Below are 24569 nucleotides of genomic sequence, written 5' to 3' on the forward strand. Positions count from 1 at the left end.
CTACTGTCCTACCTTTTAATAGTTTCTCAGTACACTCTGCCTTCATGCCTATATAATTACATTTATTTAGGCTTAAAACACAAGTCTTATACCACACACTTCTCACCTTCAAACTGAATGTAAAGTTCTATCATGTTATGATTGCTGTTGCCTAGAGGCTCCTTTACCATGAGGTTATTAATTAAGATAAAAGCAAAAAACTGCGGATGCTGGAAATCCAAAACAAAGACAAAAATACCTGGAAAAACTCAGCAGGTCTGGCAGCATCTGCGGAGAGGAACACAGTTAACGTTTCGAGTCCAAATGACCCTTCAACAGAACTAAGTAAAAATAGAAAAGAGGTGAAATATAAGCTGGTTTAAGGGGGGTGGGGGGGGGGGGGCTGGGACAAGTAGAGCTGGATAAAGGGCCAGTGATAGGTGGAGATAACCAAAAGATGTCACAGACAAAAGGACAAAGAGGTGTTGAAGGTGGTGATATTATCTAAGGAATGTGCTAATTAAGGGTAGAAAGCAGGACAAGCAAGGTACAGATAGCCCTAGTGGGGGTGGGGTGGAGTGAAGGAATTGAAAAAGGCTAAAAGGTAGCGATAAAACAATGGATGGAAATACATTTAAAAATAATAGACATAGGTGGGAAAAGAAAAATCTACATAAATTATTGGAAAAAGGGGGGGTGAAATCGGAAAGGGGGTGGGGATGGAGGAGAGAGTTCATGATCTAAAATAGTTGAACTCAATATTCAGACCGGAAGGCTGTAAAGTGCCTAGTTGGAAGATGAGGTGCTGTTCCTCCAGTTTGCGTTGAACTTCACTGGAACAATGCAGCAAGCCAAGGACGGACATGTGGGCATGAGAGCAGGGTGGAGTGTTGAAATGGCAAGCGACAGGGAGGTGTGGGTAATGCTTGCGGACAGACCGAAGGTGTTCTGCAAAGCAGTCACCCAGTTTGCGTTTGGTCTCTCCAATGTAGAGGAAACCGCATTGGGAGCAACGAATGCAGTAGACTAAATTGAGGGAAGTGCAAGTGAAATGCTGCTTCACTTGAAAGGAGTGTTTGGGGCCTTGGACGGTGAGGAGAGGGGAAGTGAAGGGGCAGGTGTTACACCTTCTGCGGTTGCATGGGAAGGTGCCATGGGAGGGGGTTGAGGTGTGGGGAGTGATGGAGGAGTGGACCAGGATCTCCCGGAAAGAACGATCCCTGTGGAATGCCGCCGGGGGGGGGGGGGTGTTGAAGGGAAGATGTGTTTGTGGTGGCACCATGCTGGAGTTGGCAGAAATGGCGGAGGATGATCCTTTGAATGCGAAGGATGATGGGGTGACAAGTGAGGACAAGGGGGACCCTATCATGTTTCTGGAAGGGAGAGGAAGGTGTGAGGGCAGATGCGCGGGAGATGGGCCGGACACGTTTGAGGGCCCTGTCAACCAGCGTGGGTGGAAAACCTCGGTTAAGGAAGAAGGAAGACATGTCAGAGGAACTGTAATTAAACCTGTCTCATTGCATATTACCAATTCTAGAACAACTTGTTCTCTGGTTGGCTCTAGAATGTACTGCTCTAAGAAATTGTTCCAAATCCATTCTAATGAACTAATTTTCCAGTGTACCTTTGCCAACCTGATTCACCCAATCTAACTGTAGATTAAAGTCACCCATGATTTTTTTTTTTGACGTGTCAACATTCACTTTATTTAGAAAAATTAGCTTACAAGGACAATCCAAAAGCAGCAATGGTCTCAGGCATGTCACTTCTGTGATATCTCTGTATTTCCATCAGGTGCCTCATAGTTAACTATGGGGGGAGTAAAACTACATCCTGTAACTCCAATGGAACTAGCCCTTGGTCCTGTTTAATGGCAGCCTGGAACAACTCCTCCGATTCGAGCTGCAGTTTCTGCAGGGCCTGCTGCTGTGCCTCAATCATGGACTAGATCATTTCAACTTCCTTTTTATTTTCTTTCTGCTTATACCATGGCCACTCCTTCATCCTAAGTGCTTGCCTCTCGATCTTTTCCAATGTCAGCTTGGGAGGATCTTGGACTCTGGATTCATCAAGGAACTTAGTTGGAGTGATTAAATCTTCAATCAGGCTTAGCTCTGGAGGAACACATAGAACCATAGAACACTACAGCACAGAAAAACAGGGCATTCGGCCCTTCTAGTCTGTGCCGAAATATTATACCGCTGGTCCCATTGACCTGCACCCAGTCCATAACCCTCCAGACCTCTCCCATCCATGTATCTATCCAATTTATTCTTAAAACTTAAGAGTGAGCCCGCATTTACCACGTCAGATGGCAGCTCGTTCTATACTCTCACCACTCTCTGAGTGAAGAAGTTCCCCCTAAACATTTCCCCTTTCACCCTAAAGCTATGTCCTCTCATGTTTATCTCTCCTAATCTAAGTGGAAAGAGCCTACTTGCATTTACTCTGTCTATACCCCTCATAATTTTGTAAACTTCTATCAAATCTCCCCTCATTCTTCTATGCTCCAAGGAATAAAGTCCTAACCTGTTTAATCTTTCCCTGTAATCAACTCCTGAAAACCCAGCAACATCCTAGTAAATCTTCTCTGCACTCTTTCAATCTTACTGAGATCCTTCCTGTAGTTAGGCGACCAGACCTGCACACAATACTCCAAAGTTGGCCTCACCAATGTCTTATACAACCTCGCCATAACATCCCAACTCATTTACTCAATACTTTGATTTATGAAGGCTAGTATGCCAAAGCTTTCTTTACAAACCTGTCTACCTGTGAGGCCACTTTCAGGGAATTATGTATCTGAACTCCCAGATCCCTTTGTTCCTCCGCATTCCTCAGTACCCTACCATTTACTGTGTATGTCCTGCCTTGGTTTGTCCTTCCAAAATGCAACACCTCACACTTTTCTGCATTAAATTCCAACTGCCATTTTCTGGCCCATTTTTCCAGTTGGTCCAGATCCCTCTGCCTTCCCCACTGTACACAATGCCTCCATCTTAGTGTCATCAGCAAACTTGCTGATCCAATTTATGACATTATCATCCAGATCATTGATAAAGACAACAAATAACAATGGTCCCAGCACAGATCCCTGAGGCACACCACTAGTCACAGACCTGCAGTCTGAGAAGCAATCATCCACTACCACTCCCACCAATCTTCTCCCACACAGCCAATTTCGAATCCAGTTTACAATCTCTCCATGGATACCAAGTGTCTGAACCTTCTGAACTAACCTCCCATGTGGGACCTTGTCAAAGGCCTTACTAAAGTCCATGTAGACAACATCCACAGCCTTTCCCTCATCTACTTGCTTAGTAACCGCCTCGAAAAACTCTATAAGTTACGTTAAACACGACCTACCATGCACAAAGCCATGCTGACTATCCTTAATCAGCCCCTAGCTGGCCAAATAATTGTATATCCGATCTCTCAGAACACCTTCCAATAATTTACTTACTACTGACGTCAGGCTCACTGGCCTGTAATTAACTGGTTTACTTTTGGAGCCTTTTTTAAACAACGGAACAACCTGAGCTACCCTCCAATCCTCCGACACCTCACCCGTGGCTAAGGACATTTTAAATATTTCTGCCAGGGCCCCTGCAATTTCTACACTAATCTCCCTCAAGGTCCGAGGGAACATCATGTCAGGCCTGGGGGATTTATCTAACTTTATTCACTGTAAGGCAGTAAGCACCTCCTCTTCTTTAATCTCTATATGTTCCATGACACTACTGCTTGTTTCCCTACCTTCCTTATACACTATGCCAGTTTCCTGAGTAAATACTGATGCAAAAAAACTATTTAATTATTTAAGATCTCCCCCATCTCATGAGACTCCACACATAGACGACCACTCTGATCTTCAAGGGGACCAATTGTGTCCCTTACTATCCTTTTACTCTTAATATCTTTGTAGAAACCCCTCGGTTTTACCTTCACATTATCTGCCAAAGCAACCTCGTGTCTTCTTTTTGCCTTCTTGATTTCCTTCTTTAGTATTTTCTTACATTTTCTATACTCTACAAGTACCGCATTTGCTCCTTGTTGCCTATATCTGCTTTACACCTCTCTCTTCTTCTTAACCAGATCGCCAATATCCCTTAAAAACCAAGGTTCCCTATGCCTGTTAACTTTGCCTTTAATCCTGACAGGAACATGCAAAGTCTGCACTCTCAAAATTTCGCCTTTGAATGCCTTCCACTTACTGAACATATCCTTGCCAGAAAACAACTTATCCCAATCCACTCTTCCTAGATCCTTTCTCCTTTCCACAAAATTGGCCTTTCTCCAATTTAGAATCTCAACTCGAGGACCAGACCTATCCTTATCCATAATTAACTTAAAACTAATGACATGGTGGTCACCGGACCCAAAATGTTTGCCTACACATACTTCTGTCACCTGACCTGTCTGGTTCCCTAATATGAGATCAAGTATTGCATGCTCAATATACCTCTATATATTGATTTAGAAAACTTTCCTGAACACATTTGACAAACTCCAAGCCATCCAGCCCTTTTACAGTATGGGAGTCCCAGTCAATATGTGGAAAGTTAAAATCTCCTACTATCACAACTTTCTGTTTCTTACATCAGTCTGCTTTCTCTCTATAGATTTGCTCCTCCAATTCTCTCTGATTATTGGGCGGTCTATAATACAACCTTATTAGTGTGGTCACACCTTTCCCGTTCCTCAGCTCCATCCAAACGGCCTCCGTAGACGGAGCCCTCCGGGCTGTCCTGTCTACGCACAGCTGTGATATTTTCCCTGACTAGTAATGCACTCCCCCTTTCATCCCTCCCCCTCTATCACGTCTGAAACAACGGAACCCTGGAACATTGAGCTGCCAGTCCTGCCCCTCCTGCATCCAAGTGTCACTAATAGCAATAATGTTGTAATCCCATGTGCCAATCCACGCCCTAAGTTCATCTGCCTTTCCGACAATGCGCCTTGCATTGAAATAGATGCACCTGAGAACATTTCTATCACATACAAACCTTTGATTTCTGTCTATACATGCATTCCTCACTTGACCTTTATCCTCCTCCACCTCACTATCTGCTCTAACACTCTGGTTCCCCTCCCCCTGCAAATCTAGTTTAAACCCCCCAGAGCAGCACTAGCAAACCTACCCACAAGGATGTTAGTCCCCCTCCAGTTCAGGTTTAAACCGTCCCATCGGAACAGGTCCCACCTTCCCTGGAACAGAGCCCAATTGTCCAGAAACATGAAGCCCTCCCTCCTGCACCAGCTCCTTAGCCACCTATGTACTGCATTATCTTCCTATTTCTAGCCTCACTAGCATGTGGCACGGGTAGCACTCCTGAGATCACAACCCTCGAGGTCCAGTCCTTCAACTTTGCACCTAACTCCCTAAACTCTCTTTGCAGGACCTCCTCCTCCTTCCTATCCACGTCATTGGTCCCTACATGGACCACAACATCTGGCTGCTCACCCTCCCTCCTGAGAATACTGAGAACTCGATCGGAGATATCACGGACCCTGGCACCAGGGAGGCAACAGACAGACCATCCAGGATTCTTGATTTCTCCCACAGGACCTTTTATCTGTCCCCCTAATTATCGAATCCCCTATCACTACTGCTCTCCTCTTTTCCCTCCTTCCTTTCTGAGCTGAGGGTCCAGTCTTGGTGCCAGAGACGTGACCACTACAACTTATCCCTGGTAGGTCATCCCCACCAACAGTATCCAAAACGGTATACCTGTTGTTGATGGGAACGGCCACATGGGTGCTCTGCTCTTTCTGTCTATTCCCTTCCCTCTCCTGACAGTCACCCAGCTACTTGCCTCCTGATTTTTAGGGGTGACTGTCTCCCTGAAACTCCTGTCTATCACTGCCTCTGCCTCTTGAATGATCCGAAGTTCATCTAGCTCCAGCTCCAGTTCCCTAACTTATTTTGTCAGGAGCTGCAGCTGGATGCATCTTTTGCAGGTGTAGTCATCAGGGACAATTGTGCTGTCCCAGACTTCCCACATGCTGCATTCGGAGCACTCGACTGCCCTAACTTCTGCCTCCATTACCTATTTCCAATTTAATTAAAGGAACTTATCCGGCCTTACTTCACTGGGAGCAAATTCGTCCTCAGAATCTCCTCGCCGAAGCCTCTTGAGCCAAAGCCTCAAAGCTCCACTCCTTCACTGGGCCACTCACACACTGGCCACTCCTCTTCAGCTTCCCCTCCTTTTATTTGCAATCTCCCAATCACCTCGCCTCTCGCGCTGTTTTCAATCTCCCAATCACCTCTGCTCTCGCGCTGTTTTCAATCTCCCGACTGACTCTCCTCTCGCGCTGTTTTCAATCTCCCAATCACCTCTCCTCTCGCGCTGTTTTCAATCTCCCAATCACCTCTCCTCTCGCGCTGTTTTCAATCTCCCGACTGACTCTCCTCTCGCGCTGTTTTCAATCTCCCGACTGACTCTCCTCTCGCGCTGTTTTCAATCTCCCGACTGACTCTCCTCTCGTGCTGTTTTCAATCTCCCGACTGACTCTCCTCTTCCGCTGTTTTCAATCTCCCGACTGACTATCCTCTCGCGCTGTTTCCAATCTCCCGACTGACTCTCCTCTCGCGCTGTTTTCAATCTCCCGACTGACTCTCCTCTCGCGCTGTTTTCAATCTCCCGACTGACTCTCCTCTCGCGCTGTTTTCAATCTCCCGACTGACTCTCCTCTCGCGCTGTTTTCAATCTCCCGACTGAGTCTCCTCTCGCGCTGTTTTCAATCTCCCGACTGACTCTCCTCTCGCGCTGTTTTCAATCTCCCGACTGACTCTCCTCTCGCGCTGTTTTCAATCTCCCGACTGACTCTCCTCTCGCGCTGTTTTCAATCTCCCGAGTGTCTCTCCTCTCACGCTGTTTTCAATCTCCCGACTGACTCTCCTCTCGCGCTGTTTTCAATCTCCCGACTGACTCTCCTCTCGCGCTGTTTTCAATCTCCCGACTGACTCTCCTCTCGCGCTGTTTTCAATCTCCCGAGTGTCTCTCCTCTCGCGCTGATTTCAATCTCCCGACTGACTCTCCTCTCGCGCTGTTTTCAATCTCCCGACTGACTCTCCTCTCGCGCTGTTTTCAATCTCCCGACTGACTCTCCTCTCGCGCTGTTTTCAATCTCCCGACTGACTCTCCTCTCGCGCTGTTTTCAATCTCCCAATCACCTCTCCTCTCGCGCTGTTTTCAATCTCCCAATCACCTCTCCTCTCGCGCTGTTTTCAATCTCCCGACTGACTCTCCTCTCGCGCTGTTTTCAATCTCCCGCCTGACTCTCCTCTCGCGCTGTTTTCAATCTCCCGCCTGACTCTCCTCTCGCGCTGTTTTCAATCTCCCGACTGACTCTCCTTTCGCGCTGTTTTCAATCTCCCGCCTGACTCTCCTATCGCGCTGTTTTCAATCTCCCGAGTGTCTCTCCTCTCGCGCTGTTTTCAATCTCCCGAGTGCCTCTCCTCTCGCGCTGTTTTCAATCTCCCGAGTGTCTCTCCTCTCGCGCTGTTTTCAATCTCCCGACTGACTCTCCTCTCGCGCTGTTTTCAAACTCCCGACTGACTCTCCTCTCGCGCTGTTTTCAATCTCCCGACTGACTCTCCTCTCGCACTGTTTTCAAACTCCCGACTGACTCTCCTCTCGCGCTGTTTTCAATCTCCCGACTGACTCTCCTCTCGCGCTGTTTTCAATCTCCTGAGTGTCTCTCCTCTCGCGCTGTTTTCAATCTCCCGACTGACTCTCCTCTCGCGCTGTTTTCAATCTCCCGAGTGTCTCTCCTCTCGCGCTGTTTTCAATCTCCCGACTGTCTCTCCTCTCGCGCTGCTTTCAATCTCCCGACTGACTCTCCTCTCGCGCTGTTTTCAATCTCCCGAGTGTCTCTCCTCTCGCGCTGTTTTCAATCTCCCGACTGACTCTCCTCTCGCGCTGTTTTCAATCTCCCGACTGACTCTCCTCTCGCGCTGTTTTCAATCTCCTGAGTGTCTCTCCTCTCGCGCTGTTTTCAATCTCCCGACTGACTCTCCTCTCGCGCTGTTTTCAATCTCCCGAGTGTCTCTCCTCTCGCGCTGTTTTCAATCTCCCGAGTGTCTCTCCTCTCGCGCTGCTTTCAATCTCCCGACTGACTCTCCTCTCGCGCTGTTTTCAATCTCCCGACTGACTCTCCTCTCGCGCTGTTTTCAATCTCCCGACTGACTCTCCTCTCGCGCTGTTTTCAATCTCCCGACTGACTCTCCTCTCGCGCTGTTTTCAATCTCCCGACTGACTCTCCTCTCGTGCTGTTTTCAATCTCCCGACTGACTCTCCTCTCGCGCTGTTTTCAATCTCCCAATCACCTCTCCTCTCGCGCTGTTTTCAATCTCCCGACTGACTCTCCTCTCGTGCTGTTTTCAATCTCCCAATCACCTCTCCTCTCGCGCTGTTTTCAATCTCCCGACTGACTCTCCTCTCGCGCTGTTTTCAATCTCCCGACTGACTCTCCTCTCGTGCTGTTTTCAATCTCCCAATCACCTCTCCTCTCGCGCTGTTTTCAATCTCCCGACTGACTCTCCTCTCGCGCTGTTTTCAATCTCCCGACTGACTCTCCTCTCGCGCTGTTTTCAATCTCCCGACTGACTCTCCTCTCGCGCTGTTTTCAATCTCCCGAATGACTCTCCTCTCGCGCTGTTTTCAATCTCCCAATCACCTCTCCTCTCGCGCTGTTTTCAATCTCCCGACTGACTCTCCTCTCGCGCTGTTTTCAATCTCCCGACTGACTCTCCTCTCGCGCTGTTTTCAATCTCCCGAGTGTCTCTCCTCTCGCGCTGTTTTCAATCTCCCAATCACCTCTCCTCTCGCGCTGTTTTCAATCTCCCGACTGACTCTCCTCTCGCGCTGTTTTCAATCTCCCAATCACCTCTCCTCTCGCGCTGTTTTCAATCTCCCGACTGACTCTCCTCTCGCGCTGTTTTCAATCTCCCAATCACCTCTCCTCTCGCGCTGTTTTCAATCTCCCGACTGACTCTCCTCTCGCGCTGTTTTCAATCTCCCGAGTGTCTCTCCTCTCGCGCTGTTTTCAATCTCCCAATCACCTCTCCTCTCGCGCTGTTTTCAATCTCCCGACTGACTCTCCTCTCGCGCTGTTTTCAATCTCCCGACTGACTCTCCTCTCGCGCTGTTTTCAATCTCCCGAGTGTCTCTCCTCTCGCGCTGTTTTCAATCTCCCGACTGACTCTCCTCTCGCGCTGTTTTCAATCTCCCAATCACCTCTCCTCTCGCGCTGTTTTCAATCTCCCGACTGACTCTCCTCTCGCGCTGTTTTCAATCTCCCAATCACCTCTCCTCTCGCGCTGTTTTCAATCTCCCGAGTGTCTCTCCTCTCGCGCTGTTTTCAATCTCCCGACTGACTCTCCTCTCGCGCTGTTTTCAATCTCCCGACTGACTCTCCTCTCGCGCTGTTTTCAATCTCCCGACTGACTCTCCTCTCGCGCTGTTTTCAATCTCCCGACTGACTCTCCTCTCGCGCTGTTTTCAATCTCCCGACTGACTCTCCTCTCGCGCTGTTTTCAATCTCCCGACTGACTCTCCTCTCGCGCTGTTTTCAATCTCCCGACTGACTCTCCTCTCGCGCTGTTTTCAATCTCCCGACTGACTCTCCTCTCGCGCTGTTTTCAATCTCCCGACTGACTCTCCTCTCGCGCTGTTTTCAATCTCCCGACTGACTCTCCTCTCGCGCTGTTTTCAATCTCCCGACTGACTCTCCTCTCGCGCTGTTTTCAATCTCCCGACTGACTCTCCTCTCGCGCTGTTTTCAATCTCCCGACTGACTCTCCTCTCGCGCTGTTTTCAATCTCCCGACTGACTCTCCTCTCGCGCTGTTTTCAATCTCCCGACTGACTCTCCTCTCGCGCTGTTTTCAATCTCCCGACTGACTCTCCTCTCGCGCTGTTTTCAATCTCCCGACTGACTCTCCTCTCGCGCTGTTTTCAATCTCCCGACTGACTCTCCTCTCGCGCTGTTTTCAATCTCCCGACTGACTCTCCTCTCGCGCTGTTTTCAATCTCCCGACTGACTCTCCTCTCGCGCTGTTTTCAATCTCCCGACTGACTCTCCTCTCGCGCTGTTTTCAATCTCCCGACTGACTCTCCTCTCGCGCTGTTTTCAATCTCCCGACTGACTCTCCTCTCGCGCTGTTTTCAATCTCCCGACTGACTCTCCTCTCGCGCTGTTTTCAATCTCCCGAATGACTCTCCTCTCGCGCTGTTTTCAATCTCCCGACTGACTCTCCTCTCGCGCTGTTTTCAATCTCCCGACTGACTCTCCTCTCGCGCTGTTTTCAATCTCCCGACTGACTCTCCTCTCGCGCTGTTTTCAATCTCCCGACTGACTCTCCTCTCGCGCTGTTTTCAATCTCCCGACTGACTCTCCTCTCGCGCTGTTTTCAATCTCCCGACTGACTCTCCTCTCGCGCTGTTTTCAATCTCCCGAGTGTCTCTCCTCTCGCGCTGTTTTCAATCTCCCGACTGACTCTCCTCTCGCGCTGTTTTCAATCTCCCGACTGACTCTCCTCTCGCGCTGTTTTCAATCTCCCGACTGACTCTCCTCTCGCGCTGTTTTCAATCTCCCGACTGACTCTCCTCTCGCGCTGTTTTCAAACTCCCGAGTGTCTTTCCTCTCGCGCTGTTTTCAATCTCCCGACTGACTCTCCTCTCGCGCTGTTTTCAATCTCCCGACTGACTCTCCTCTCGCGCTGTTTTCAATCTCCCGACTGACTCTCCTCTCGCGCTGTTTTCAATCTCCCGACTGACTCTCCTCTCGCGCTGTTTTCAATCTCCCGACTGACTCTCCTCTCGCGCTGTTTTCAATCTCCCGACTGACTCTCCTCTCGCGCTGTTTTCAATCTCCCGACTGACTCTCCTCTCGCGCTGTTTTCAATCTCCCGACTGACTCTCCTCTCGCGCTGTTTTCAATCTCCCGACTGACTCTCCTCTCGCGCTGTTTTCAATCTCCCGACTGACTCTCCTCTCGCGCTGTTTTCAATCTCCCGACTGACTCTCCTCTCGCGCTGTTTTCAATCTCCCGACTGACTCTCCTCTCGCGCTGTTTTCAATCTCCCGACTGACTCTCCTCTCGCGCTGTTTTCAATCTCCCGACTGACTCTCCTCTCGCGCTGTTTTCAATCTCCCGACTGACTCTCCTCTCGCGCTGTTTTCAATCTCCCGACTGACTCTCCTCTCGCGCTGTTTTCAATCTCCCGACTGACTCTCCTCTCGCGCTGTTTTCAATCTCCCGACTGACTCTCCTCTCGCGCTGTTTTCAATCTCCCGACTGACTCTCCTCTCGCGCTGTTTTCAATCTCCCGACTGACTCTCCTCTCGCGCTGTTTTCAATCTCCCGACTGACTCTCCTCTCGCGCTGTTTTCAATCTCCCGACTGACTCTCCTCTCGCGCTGTTTTCAATCTCCCGACTGACTCTCCTCTCGCGCTGTTTTCAATCTCCCGACTGACTCTCCTCTCGCGCTGTTTTCAATCTCCCGACTGACTCTCCTCTCGCGCTGTTTTCAATCTCCCGACTGACTCTCCTCTCGCGCTGTTTTCAATCTCCCGACTGACTCTCCTCTCGCGCTGTTTTCAATCTCCCGACTGACTCTCCTCTCGCGCTGTTTTCAATCTCCCGACTGACCTCTCCTCTCGCGCTGTTTTCAATCTCCCGACTGACTCTCCTCTCGCGCTGTTTTCAATCTCCCGACTGACTCTCCTCTCGCGCTGTTTTCAATCTCCCGACTGACTCTCCTCTCGCGCTGTTTTCAATCTCCCGACTGACTCTCCTCTCGCGCTGTTTTCAATCTCCCGACTGACTCTCCTCTCGCGCTGTTTTCAATCTCCCGACTGACTCTCCTCTCGCGCTGTTTTCAATCTCCCGACTGACTCTCCTCTCGCGCTGTTTTCAATCTCCCGACTGACTCTCCTCTCGCGCTGTTTTCAATCTCCCGACTGACTCTCCTCTCGCGCTGTTTTCAATCTCCCGACTGACTCTCCTCTCGCGCTGTTTTCAATCTCCCGACTGACTCTCCTCTCGCGCTGTTTTCAATCTCCCGACTGACTCTCCTCTCGCGCTGTTTTCAATCTCCCGACTGACTCTCCTCTCGCGCTGTTTTCAATCTCCCGACTGACTCTCCTCTCGCGCTGTTTTCAATCTCCCGACTGACTCTCCTCTCGCGCTGTTTTCAATCTCCCGACTGACTCTCCTCTCGCGCTGTTTTCAATCTCCCGACTGACTCTCCTCTCGCGCTGTTTTCAATCTCCCGACTGACTCTCCTCTCGCGCTGTTTTCAATCTCCCGACTGACTCTCCTCTCGCGCTGTTTTCAATCTCCCGACTGACTCTCCTCTCGCGCTGTTTTCAATCTCCCGACTGACTCTCCTCTCGCGCTGTTTTCAATCTCCCGACTGACTCTCCTCTCGCGCTGTTTTCAATCTCCCGACTGACTCTCCTCTCGCGCTGTTTTCAATCTCCCGACTGACTCTCCTCTCGCGCTGTTTTCAATCTCCCGACTGACTCTCCTCTCGCGCTGTTTTCAATCTCCCGACTGACTCTCCTCTCGCGCTGTTTTCAATCTCCCGACTGACTCTCCTCTCGCGCTGTTTTCAATCTCCCGACTGACTCTCCTCTCGCGCTGTTTTCAATCTCCCGACTGACTCTCCTCTCGCGCTGTTTTCAATCTCCCGACTGACTCTCCTCTCGCGCTGTTTTCAATCTCCCGACTGACTCTCCTCTCGCGCTGTTTTCAATCTCCCGACTGACTCTCCTCTCGCGCTGTTTTCAATCTCCCGACTGACTCTCCTCTCGCGCTGTTTTCAATCTCCCGACTGACTCTCCTCTCGCGCTGTTTTCAATCTCCCGACTGACTCTCCTCTCGCGCTGTTTTCAATCTCCCGACTGACTCTCCTCTCGCGCTGTTTTCAATCTCCCGACTGACTCTCCTCTCGCGCTGTTTTCAATCTCCCGACTGACTCTCCTCTCGCGCTGTTTTCAATCTCCCGACTGACTCTCCTCTCGCGCTGTTTTCAATCTCCCGACTGACTCTCCTCTCGCGCTGTTTTCAATCTCCCGACTGACTCTCCTCTCGCGCTGTTTTCAATCTCCCGACTGACTCTCCTCTCGCGCTGTTTTCAATCTCCCGACTGACTCTCCTCTCGCGCTGTTTTCAATCTCCCGAGTGTCTCTCCTCTCGCGCTGTTTTCAATCTCCCGACTGACTCTCCTCTCGCGCTGTTTTCAATCTCCCGACTGACTCTCCTCTCGCGCTGTTTTCAATCTCCCGACTGACTCTCCTCTCGTGCTGTTTTCAATCTCCCGACTGACTCTCCTCTCGCGCTGTTTTCAATCTCCCGACTGACTCTCCTCTCGCGCTGTTTTCAGTCTCCCCACTGACCCTCCTCTCGCGCTGTTTTCAATCTGCCAATCACCTCTCCTCTCGCGCTGTTTTCAATCTCCCGACTGACTCTCCTCTCGCGCTGTTTTCAATCTCCCGACTGACTCCTCTCGCGCTGTTTTCAATCTCCTGACTGACTCTCCTCTCGCGTTGTTTTCAATCTCCCGACTGACTCTCCTGTCGCGCTGTTTTAAATCTCCCGACTGACCTCTCCTCTCACGCTCTTTTCAATCTCCCGACTGACTTCTCCTCTCGCGCTGTTTTCAATCTCCCGACTGACTCCTCTCGCGCTGTTTTCAATCTCCCGACTGACTCTCCTCTCGCGCTGTTTTCAATCTCCTGACTGACTCTCCTCTCGCGCTGTTTTCAATCTCCCGACTGACTCTCCTCTCGCGCTGTTTTCAATCTCCCGACTGACTCTCCTCTCGCGCTGTTTTCAATCTCCCGACTGACTCTCCTCTCGCGCTGTTTTCAATCTCCCGACTGACTCTCCTCTCGCGCTGTTTTCAATCTCCCGACTGACTCTCCTCTCGCGCTGTTTTCAATCTCCCGACTGACTCTCCTCTCGCGCTGTTTTCAATCTCCCGACTGACTCTCCTCTCGCGCTGTTTTCAATCTCCCGACTGACTCTCCTCTCGCGCTGTTTTCAATCTCCCGACTGACTCTCCTCTCGCGCTGTTTTCAATCTCCCGACTGACTCTCCTCTCGCGCTGTTTTCAATCTCCCGACTGACTCTCCTCTCGCGCTGTTTTCAATCTCCCGACTGACTCTCCTCTCGCGCTGTTTTCAATCTCCCGACTGACTCTCCTCTCGCGCTGTTTTCAATCTCCCGACTGACTCTCCTCTCGCGCTGTTTTCAATCTCCCGACTGACTCTCCTCTCGCGCTGTTTTCAATCTCCCGACTGACTCTCCTCTCGCGCTGTTTTCAATCTCCCGACTGACTCTCCTCTCGCGCTGTTTTCAATCTCCCGACTGACTCTCCTCTCGCGCTGTTTTCAATCTCCCGACTGACTCTCCTCTCGCGCTGTTTTCAATCTCCCGACTGACTCTCCTCTCGCGCTGTTTTCAATCTCCCGACTGACTCTCCTCTCGCGCTGTTTTCAATCTCCCGACTGACTCTCCTCTCGCGCTGTTTTCAATCTCCCGACTGACTCTCCTCTCGCGCTGTTTTCAATCTCCCGACTGACTCTCCTCTCGCGCTGTTTTCAATCTCCCGACTGACTCTCCTCTCGCGCTGTTTTCAATCTCCCGACTGACTCTCCTCTCGCGCTGTTTTCAATCTCCCGACTGACTCTCCTCTCGCGCTGTTTTCAATCTCCCGACTGACTCTCCTCTCGCGCTGTTTTCAATCTCCCGACTGACTCTCCTCTCGCGCTGTTTTCAATCTCCCGACTGACTCTCCTCTCGCGCTGTTTTCAATCTCCCGACTGACTCTCCTCTCGCGCTGTTTTCAATCTCCCGACTGACTCTCCTCTCGCGCTGTTTTCAATCTCCCGACTGACTCTCCTCTCGCGCTGTTTTCAATCTCCCGACTGACTCTCCTCTCGCGCTGTTTTCAATCTCCCGACTGACTCTCCTCTCGCGCTGTTTTCAATCTCCCGACTGACTCTCCTCTCGCGCTGTTTTCAATCTCCCGACTGACTCTCCTCTCGCGCTGTTTTCAATCTCCCGACTGACTCTCCTCTCGCGCTGTTTTCAATCTCCCGACTGACTCTCCTCTCGCGCTGTTTTCAATCTCCCGACTGACTCTCCTCTCGCGCTGTTTTCAATCTCCCGACTGACTCTCCTCTCGCGCTGTTTTCAATCTCCCGACTGACTCTCCTCTCGCGCTGTTTTCAATCTCCCGACTGACTCTCCTCTCGCGCTGTTTTCAATCTCCCGACTGACTCTCCTCTCGCGCTGTTTTCAATCTCCCGACTGACTCTCCTCTCGCGCTGTTTTCAATCTCCCGACTGACTCTCCTCTCGCGCTGTTTTCAATCTCCCGACTGACTCTCCTCTCGCGCTGTTTTCAATCTCCCGACTGACTCTCCTCTCGCGCTGTTTTCAATCTCCCGACTGACTCTCCTCTCGCGCTGTTTTCAATCTCCCGACTGACTCTCCTCTCGCGCTGTTTTCAATCTCCCGACTGACTCTCCTCTCGCGCTGTTTTCAATCTCCCGACTGACTCTCCTCTCGCGCTGTTTTCAATCTCCCGACTGACTCTCCTCTCGCGCTGTTTTCAATCTCCCGACTGACTCTCCTCTCGCGCTGTTTTCAATCTCCCGACTGACTCTCCTCTCGCGCTGTTTTCAATCTCCCGACTGACTCTCCTCTCGCGCTGTTTTCAATCTCCCGACTGACTCTCCTCTCGCGCTGTTTTCAATCTCCCGACTGACTCTCCTCTCGCGCTGTTTTCAATCTCCCGACTGACTCTCCTCTCGCGCTGTTTTCAATCTCCCGACTGACTCTCCTCTCGCGCTGTTTTCAATCTCCCGACTGACTCTCCTCTCGCGCTGTTTTCAATCTCCCGACTGACTCTCCTCTCGCGCTGTTTTCAATCTCCCGACTGACTCTCCTCTCGCGCTGTTTTCAATCTCCCGACTGACTCTCCTCTCGCGCTGTTTTCAATCTCCCGACTGACTCTCCTCTCGCGCTGTTTTCAATCTCCCGACTGACTCTCCTCTCGCGCTGTTTTCAATCTCCCGACTGACTCTCCTCTCGCGCTGTTTTCAATCTCCCGACTGACTCTCCTCTCGCGCTGTTTTCAATCTCCCGACTGACTCTCCTCTCGCGCTGTTTTCAATCTCCCGACTGACTCTCCTCTCGCGCTGTTTTCAATCTCCCGACTGACTCTCCTCTCGCGCTGTTTTCAATCTCCCGACTGACTCTCCTCTCGCGCTGTTTTCAATCTCCCGACTGACTCTCCTCTCGCGCTGTTTTCAATCTCCCGACTGACTCTCCTCTCGCGCTGTTTTCAATCTCCCGACTGACTCTCCTCTCGCGCTGTTTTCAATCTCCCGACTGACTCTCCTCTCGCGCTGTTTTCAATCTCCCGACTGACTCTCCTCTCGCGCTGTTTTCAATCTCCCGACTGACTCTCCTCTCGCGCTGTTTTCAATCTCCCGACTGACTCTCCTCTCGCGCTGTTTTCAATCTCCCGACTGACTCTCCTCTCGCGCTGTTTTCAATCTCCCGACTGACTCTCCTCTCGCGCTGTTTTCAATCTCCCGACTGACTCTCCTCTCGCGCTGTTTTCAATCTCCCGACTGACTCTCCTCTCGCGCTGTTTTCAATCTCCCGACTGACTCTCCTCTCGCGCTGTTTTCAATCTCCCGACTGACTCTCCTCTCGCGCTGTTTTCAATCTCCCGACTGACTCTCCTCTCGCGCTGTTTTCAATCTCCCGACTGACCTCTCCTCTCGCGCTGTTTTCAATCTCCGACTGACTCTCCTCTCGCGCTGTTTTCAATCTCCCGACTGACTCTCCTCTCGCGCTGTTTTCAATCTCCCGACTGACTCTCCTCTCGCGCTGTTTTCAATCTCCCGACTGACTCTCCTCTCGCGCTGTTTTCAATCTCCCGACTGACTCTCCTCTCGCGCTGTTTTCAATCTCCCGACTGACTCTCCTCTCGCGCTGTTTTCAATCTCCCGACTGACTCTCCTCTCGCGCTGTTTTCAATCTCCCGACTGACTCTCCTCTCGCGCTGTTTTCAATCTCCCGACTGACTCTCCTCTCGCGCTGTTTTCAATCTCCCGAATCGACCTCTGCTCTCGCGCTGTTTTCAATCTCCCGAATGACTCTCCTCTCGCGCTGTTTTCAATCTCCCGACTGACTCTCCTCTCGCGCTGTTTTCAATCTCCCGACTGACTCTCCTCTCGCGCTGTTTTCAATCTCCCGACTGACTCTTCTCTCGCGCTGTTTTCAATCTCCCGACTGACTCTCCTCTCGCGCTGTTTTCAATCTCCCGACTGACCTCTCCTCTCGCGCTGTTTTCAATCTCCCGACTGACTCTCCTCTCGCGCTGTTTTCAATCTCCCGACTGACTCTCCTCTCGCGCTGTTTTCAATCTCCCGACTGACTCTTCTCTCGCGCTGTTTTCAATCTCCCGACTGACTCTCCTCTCGCGCTGTTTTCAATCTCCCAATGACCTCTCCTCTCGCGCTGTTTTCAATCTCCCGACTGACTCTTCTCTCGCGCTGTTTTCAATCTCCCGACTGACTCTCCTCTGGTGCTGTTTTCAATCTCCCGACTGACTCTCCTCTCGCGCTGTTTTCAATCTCCCGACTGACTCTCCTCTCGCGCTGTTTTCAATCTCCCGACTGACTCTCCTCTCGCGCTGTTTTCAATCTCCCGACTGACTCTCCTCTCGCGCTGTTTTCAATCTCCCGACTGACTCTCCTCTCGCGCTGTTTTCAATCTCCCGACTGACTCTCCTCTCGCGCTGTTTTCAATCTCCCGACTGACTCTCCTCTCGCGCTGTTTTCAATCTCCCGACTGACTCTCCTCTCGCGCTGTTTTCAATCTCCCGACTGACTCTCCTCTCGCGCTGTTTTCAATCTCCCGACTGACTCTCCTCTCGCGCTGTTTTCAATCTCCCGACTGACTCTCCTCTCGCGCTGTTTTCAATCTCCCGACTGACTCTCCTCTCGCGCTGTTTTCAATCTCCCGACTGACTCTCCTCTCGCGCTGTTTTCAATCTCCCGAATGACTCTCCTCTCGCGCTGTTTTCAATCTCCCGACTGACTCTCCTCTCGCGCTGTTTTCAATCTCCCAATCACCTCTCCTCTCGCGCTGTTTTCAATCTCCCGACTGACTCTCCTCTCGCGCTGTTTTCAATCTCCCGACTGACTCTCCTCTCGCGCTGTTTTCAATCTCCCGAAGTGCTCTCCTCTCGCGCTGTTTTCAATCTCCCGACTGACTCTCCTCTCGCGCTGTTTTCAATCTCCCGAGTGACTCTCCTCTCGCGCTGTTTTCAATCTCCCGACTGACTCTCCTCTCGCGCTGTTTTCAATCTCCCGACTGACTCTCCTCTCGCGCTGTTTTCAATCTCCCAATCACCTCTCCTCTCGCGCTGTTTTCAATCTCCCAATCACCTCTCCTCTCGCGCTGTTTTCAATCTCCCGACTGACTCTCCTCTCGCGCTGTTTTCAATCTCCCGACTGACTCTCCTCTCGCGCTGTTTTCAATCTCCCGACTGACTCTCCTCTCGCGCTGTTTTCAATCTCCCGACTGACTCTCCTCTCGCGCTGTTTTCAATCTCCCGACTGACTCTCCTCTCGCGCTGTTTTCAATCTCCCGACTGACTCTCCTCTCGCGCTGTTTTCAATCTCCCGACTGACTCTCCTCTCGCGCTGTTTTCAATCTCCCGACTGACTCTCCTCTCGCGCTGTTTTCAATCTCCCGGCTGACTCTCCTCTCGCGCTGTTTTCAATCTCCCGACTGACTCTCCTCTCGCGCTGTTTTCAATCTCCCGACTGACTCTCCTCTCGCGCTGTTTTCAATCTCCCGACTGACTCTCCTCTCGCGCTGTTTTCAATCTCCCGACTGACTCTCCTCTCGCGCTGTTTTCAATCTCCCGACTGACTCTCCTCTCGCGCTGTTTTCAATCTCCCGACTGACTCTCCTCTCGCGCTGTTTTCAATCTCCCGACTGACTCTCCTCTCGCGCTGTTTTCAATCTCCCGACTGACTCTCCTCTCGCGCTGTTTTCAATCTCCCGACTGACTCTCCTCTCGCGCTGTTTTCAATCTCCCGACTGACTCTCCTCTCGCGCTGTTTTCAATCTCCCGACTGACTCTCCTCTCGCGCTGTTTTCAATCTCCCGACTGACTCTCCTCTCGCGCTGTTTTCAATCTCCCGACTGACTCTCCTCTCGCGCTGTTTTCAATCTCCCGACTGACTCTCCTCTCGCGCTGTTTTCAATCTCCCGACTGACTCTCCTCTCGCGCTGTTTTCAATCTCCCGACTGACTCTCCTCTCGCGCTGTTTTCAATCTCCCGACTGACTCTCCTCTCGCGCTGTTTTCAATCTCCCGACTGACTCTCCTCTCGCGCTGTTTTCAATCTCCCGACTGACTCTCCTCTCGCGCTGTTTTCAATCTCCCGACTGACTCTCCTCTCGCGCTGTTTTCAATCTCCCGACTGACTCTCCTCTCGCGCTGTTTTCAATCTCCCGACTGACTCTCCTCTCGCGCTGTTTTCAATCTCCCGACTGACTCTCCTCTCGCGCTGTTTTCAATCTCCCGACTGACTCTCCTCTCGCGCTGTTTTCAATCTCCCGACTGACTCTCCTCTCGCGCTGTTTTCAATCTCCCGACTGACTCTCCTCTCGCGCTGTTTTCAATCTCCCGACTGACTCTCCTCTCGCGCTGTTTTCAATCTCCCGACTGACTCTCCTCTCGCGCTGTTTTCAATCTCCCGACTGACTCTCCTCTCGCGCTGTTTTCAATCTCCCGACTGACTCTCCTCTCGCGCTGTTTTCAATCTCCCGACTGACTCTCCTCTCGCGCTGTTTTCAATCTCCCGACTGACTCTCCTCTCGCGCTGTTTTCAATCTCCCGACTGACTCTCCTCTCGCGCTGTTTTCAATCTCCCGACTGACTCTCCTCTCGCGCTGTTTTCAATCTCCCGACTGACTCTCCTCTCGCGCTGTTTTCAATCTCCCGACTGACTCTCCTCTCGCGCTGTTTTCAATCTCCCGACTGACTCTCCTCTCGCGCTGTTTTCAATCTCCCGACTGACTCTCCTCTCGCGCTGTTTTCAATCTCCCGACTGACTCTCCTCTCGCGCTGTTTTCAATCTCCCGACTGACTCTCCTCTCGCGCTGTTTTCAATCTCCCGACTGACTCTCCTCTCGCGCTGTTTTCAATCTCCCGACTGACTCTCCTCTCGCGCTGTTTTCAATCTCCCGACTGACTCTCCTCTCGCGCTGTTTTCAATCTCCCGACTGACTCTCCTCTCGCGCTGTTTTCAATCTCCCGACTGACTCTCCTCTCGCGCTGTTTTCAATCTCCCGACTGACTCTCCTCTCGCGCTGTTTTCAATCTCCCGACTGACTCTCCTCTCGCGCTGTTTTCAATCTCCCGACTGACTCTCCTCTCGCGCTGTTTTCAATCTCCCGACTGACTCTCCTCTCGCGCTGTTTTCAATCTCCCGACTGACTCTCCTCTCGCGCTGTTTTCAATCTCCCGACTGACTCTCCTCTCGCGCTGTTTTCAATCTCCCGACTGACTCTCCTCTCGCGCTGTTTTCAATCTCCCGACTGACTCTCCTCTCGCGCTGTTTTCAATCTCCCGACTGACTCTCCTCTCGCGCTGTTTTCAATCTCCCGACTGACTCTCCTCTCGCGCTGTTTTCAATCTCCCGACTGACTCTCCTCTCGCGCTGTTTTCAATCTCCCGACTGACTCTCCTCTCGCGCTGTTTTCAATCTCCCGACTGACTCTCCTCTCGCGCTGTTTTCAATCTCCCGACTGACTCTCCTCTCGCGCTGTTTTCAATCTCCCGACTGACTCTCCTCTCGCGCTGTTTTCAATCTCCCGACTGACTCTCCTCTCGCGCTGTTTTCAATCTCCCGACTGACTCTCCTCTCGCGCTGTTTTCAATCTCCCGACTGACTCTCCTCTCGCGCTGTTTTCAATCTCCCGACTGACTCTCCTCTCGCGCTGTTTTCAATCTCCCGACTGACTCTCCTCTCGCGCTGTTTTCAATCTCCCGACTGACTCTCCTCTCGCGCTGTTTTCAATCTCCCGACTGACTCTCCTCTCGCGCTGTTTTCAATCTCCCGACTGACTCTCCTCTCGCGCTGTTTTCAATCTCCCGACTGACTCTCCTCTCGCGCTGTTTTCAATCTCCCGACTGACTCTCCTCTCGCGCTGTTTTCAATCTCCCGACTGACTCTCCTCTCGCGCTGTTTTCAATCTCCCGACTGACTCTCCTCTCGCGCTGTTTTCAATCTCCCGACTGACTCTCCTCTCGCGCTGTTTTCAATCTCCCGACTGACTCTCCTCTCGCGCTGTTTTCAATCTCCCGACTGACTCTCCTCTCGCGCTGTTTTCAATCTCCCGACTGACTCTCCTCTCGCGCTGTTTTCAATCTCCCGACTGACTCTCCTCTCGCGCTGTTTTCAATCTCCCGACTGACTCTCCTCTCGCGCTGTTTTCAATCTCCCGACTGACTCTCCTCTCGCGCTGTTTTCAATCTCCCGACTGACTCTCCTCTCGCGCTGTTGTTTTCAATCTCCCGACTGACTCTCCTCTCGCGCTGTTTTCAATCTCCCGACTGACTCTCCTCTCGCGCTGTTTTCAATCTCCCGACTGACTCTCCTCTCGCGCTGTTTTCAATCTCCCGACTGACTCTCCTCTCGCGCTGTTTTCAATCTCCCGACTGACTCTCCTCTCGCGCTGTTTTCAATCTCCCGACTGACTCTCCTCTCGCGCTGTTTTCAATCTCCCGACTGACTCTCCTCTCGCGCTGTTTTCAATCTCCCGACTGACTCTCCTCTCGCGCTGTTTTCAATCTCCCGACTGACTCTCCTCTCGCGCTGTTTTCAATCTCCCGACTGACTCTCCTCTCGCGCTGTTTTCAATCTCCCGACTGACTCTCCTCTCGCGCTGTTTTCAATCTCCCGACTGACTCTCCTCTCGCGCTGTTTTCAATCTCCCGACTGACTCTCCTCTCGCGCTGTTTTCAATCTCCCGACTGACTCTCCTCTCGCGCTGTTTTCAATCTCCCGACTGACTCTCCTCTCGCGCTGTTTTCAATCTCCCGACTGACTCTCCTCTCGCGCTGTTTTCAATCTCCCGACTGACTCTCCTCTCGCGCTGTTTTCAATCTCCCGACTGACTCTCCTCTCGCGCTGTTTTCAATCTCCCGACTGACTCTCCTCTCGCGCTGTTTTCAATCTCCCGACTGACTCTCCTCTCGCGCTGTTTTCAATCTCCCGACTGACTCTCCTCTCGCGCTGTTTTCAATCTCCCGACTGACTCTCCTCTCGCGCTGTTTTCAATCTCCCGACTGACTCTCCTCTCGCGCTGTTTTCAATCTCCCGACTGACTCTCCTCTCGCGCTGTTTTCAATCTCCCGACTGACTCTCCTCTCGCGCTGTTTTCAATCTCCCGACTGACTCTCCTCTCGCGCTGTTTTCAATCTCCCGACTGACTCTCCTCTCGCGCTGTTTTCAATCTCCCGACTGACTCTCCTCTCGCGCTGTTTTCAATCTCCCGACTGACTCTCCTCTCGCGCTGTTTTCAATCTCCCGACTGACTCTCCTCTCGCGCTGTTTTCAATCTCCCGACTGACTCTCCTCTCGCGCTGTTTTCAATCTCCCGACTGACTCTCCTCTCGCGCTGTTTTCAATCTCCCGACTGACTCTCCTCTCGCGCTGTTTTCAATCTCCCGACTGACTCTCCTCTCGCGCTGTTTTCAATCTCCCGACTGACTCTCCTCTCGCGCTGTTTTCAATCTCCCGACTGACTCTCCTCTCGCGCTGTTTTCAATCTCCCGACTGACTCTCCTCTCGCGCTGTTTTCAATCTCCCGACTGACTCTCCTCTCGCGCTGTTTTCAATCTCCCGACTGACTCTCCTCTCGCGCTGTTTTCAATCTCCCGACTGACTCTCCTCTCGCGCTGTTTTCAATCTCCCGACTGACTCTCCTCTCGCGCTGTTTTCAATCTCCCGACTGACTCTCCTCTCGCGCTGTTTTCAATCTCCCGACTGACTCTCCTCTCGCGCTGTTTTCAATCTCCCGACTGACTCTCCTCTCGCGCTGTTTTCAATCTCCCGACTGACTCTCCTCTCGCGCTGTTTTCAATCTCCCGACTGACTCTCCTCTCGCGCTGTTTTCAATCTCCCGACTGACTCTCCTCTCGCGCTGTTTTCAATCTCCCGACTGACTCTCCTCTCGCGCTGTTTTCAATCTCCCGACTGACTCTCCTCTCGCGCTGTTTTCAATCTCCCGACTGACTCTCCTCTCGCGCTGTTTTCAATCTCCCGACTGACTCTCCTCTCGCGCTGTTTTCAATCTCCCGACTGACTCTCCTCTCGCGCTGTTTTCAATCTCCCGACTGACTCTCCTCTCGCGCTGTTTTCAATCTCCCGACTGACTCTCCTCTCGCGCTGTTTTCAATCTCCCGACTGACTCTCCTCTCGCGCTGTTTTCAATCTCCCGACTGACTCTCCTCTCGCGCTGTTTTCAATCTCCCGACTGACTCTCCTCTCGCGCTGTTTTCAATCTCCCGACTGACTCTCCTCTCGCGCTGTTTTCAATCTCCCGACTGACTCTCCTCTCGCGCTGTTTTCAATCTCCCGACTGACTCTCCTCTCGCGCTGTTTTCAATCTCCCGACTGACTCTCCTCTCGCGCTGTTTTCAATCTCCCGACTGACTCTCCTCTCGCGCTGTTTTCAATCTCCCGACTGACTCTCCTCTCGCGCTGTTTTCAATCTCCCGACTGACTCTCCTCTCGCGCTGTTTTCAATCTCCCGACTGACTCTCCTCTCGCGCTGTTTTCAATCTCCCGACTGACTCTCCTCTCGCGCTGTTTTCAATCTCCCGACTGACTCTCCTCTCGCGCTGTTTTCAATCTCCCGACTGACTCTCCTCTCGCGCTGTTTTCAATCTCCCGACTGACTCTCCTCTCGCGCTGTTTTCAATCTCCCGACTGACTCTCCTCTCGCGCTGTTTTCAATCTCCCGACTGACTCTCCTCTCGCGCTGTTTTCAATCTCCCGACTGACTCTCCTCTCGCGCTGTTTTCAATCTCCCGACTGACTCTCCTCTCGCGCTGTTTTCAATCTCCCGACTGACTCTCCTCTCGCGCTGTTTTCAATCTCCCGACTGACTCTCCTCTCGCGCTGTTTTCAATCTCCCGACTGACTCTCCTCTCGCGCTGTTTTCAATCTCCCGACTGACTCTCCTCTCGCGCTGTTTTCAATCTCCCGACTGACTCTCCTCTCGCGCTGTTTTCAATCTCCCGACTGACTCTCCTCTCGCGCTGTTTTCAATCTCCCGACTGACTCTCCTCTCGCGCTGTTTTCAATCTCCCGACTGACTCTCCTCTCGCGCTGTTTTCAATCTCCCGACTGACTCTCCTCTCGCGCTGTTTTCAATCTCCCGACTGACTCTCCTCTCGCGCTGTTTTCAATCTCCCGACTGACTCTCCTCTCGCGCTGTTTTCAATCTCCCGACTGACTCTCCTCTC

The 24569-nt window shown here is 51.9% G+C and overlaps 1 pseudogene; it reads right to left on the reverse strand.

Moving 5' to 3' along the window:
• Positions 1-1741: 1741 nt before the first annotated feature.
• LOC121283903 overlaps positions 1742-24569 on the reverse strand; it is a 79125-nt pseudogene continuing 56297 nt past the window's right edge.

Source organism: Carcharodon carcharias, chromosome 11 (genome assembly GCF_017639515.1).
Source record: "Carcharodon carcharias isolate sCarCar2 chromosome 11, sCarCar2.pri, whole genome shotgun sequence".
Classification (NCBI taxonomy): domain Eukaryota; kingdom Metazoa; phylum Chordata; class Chondrichthyes; order Lamniformes; family Lamnidae; genus Carcharodon; species Carcharodon carcharias.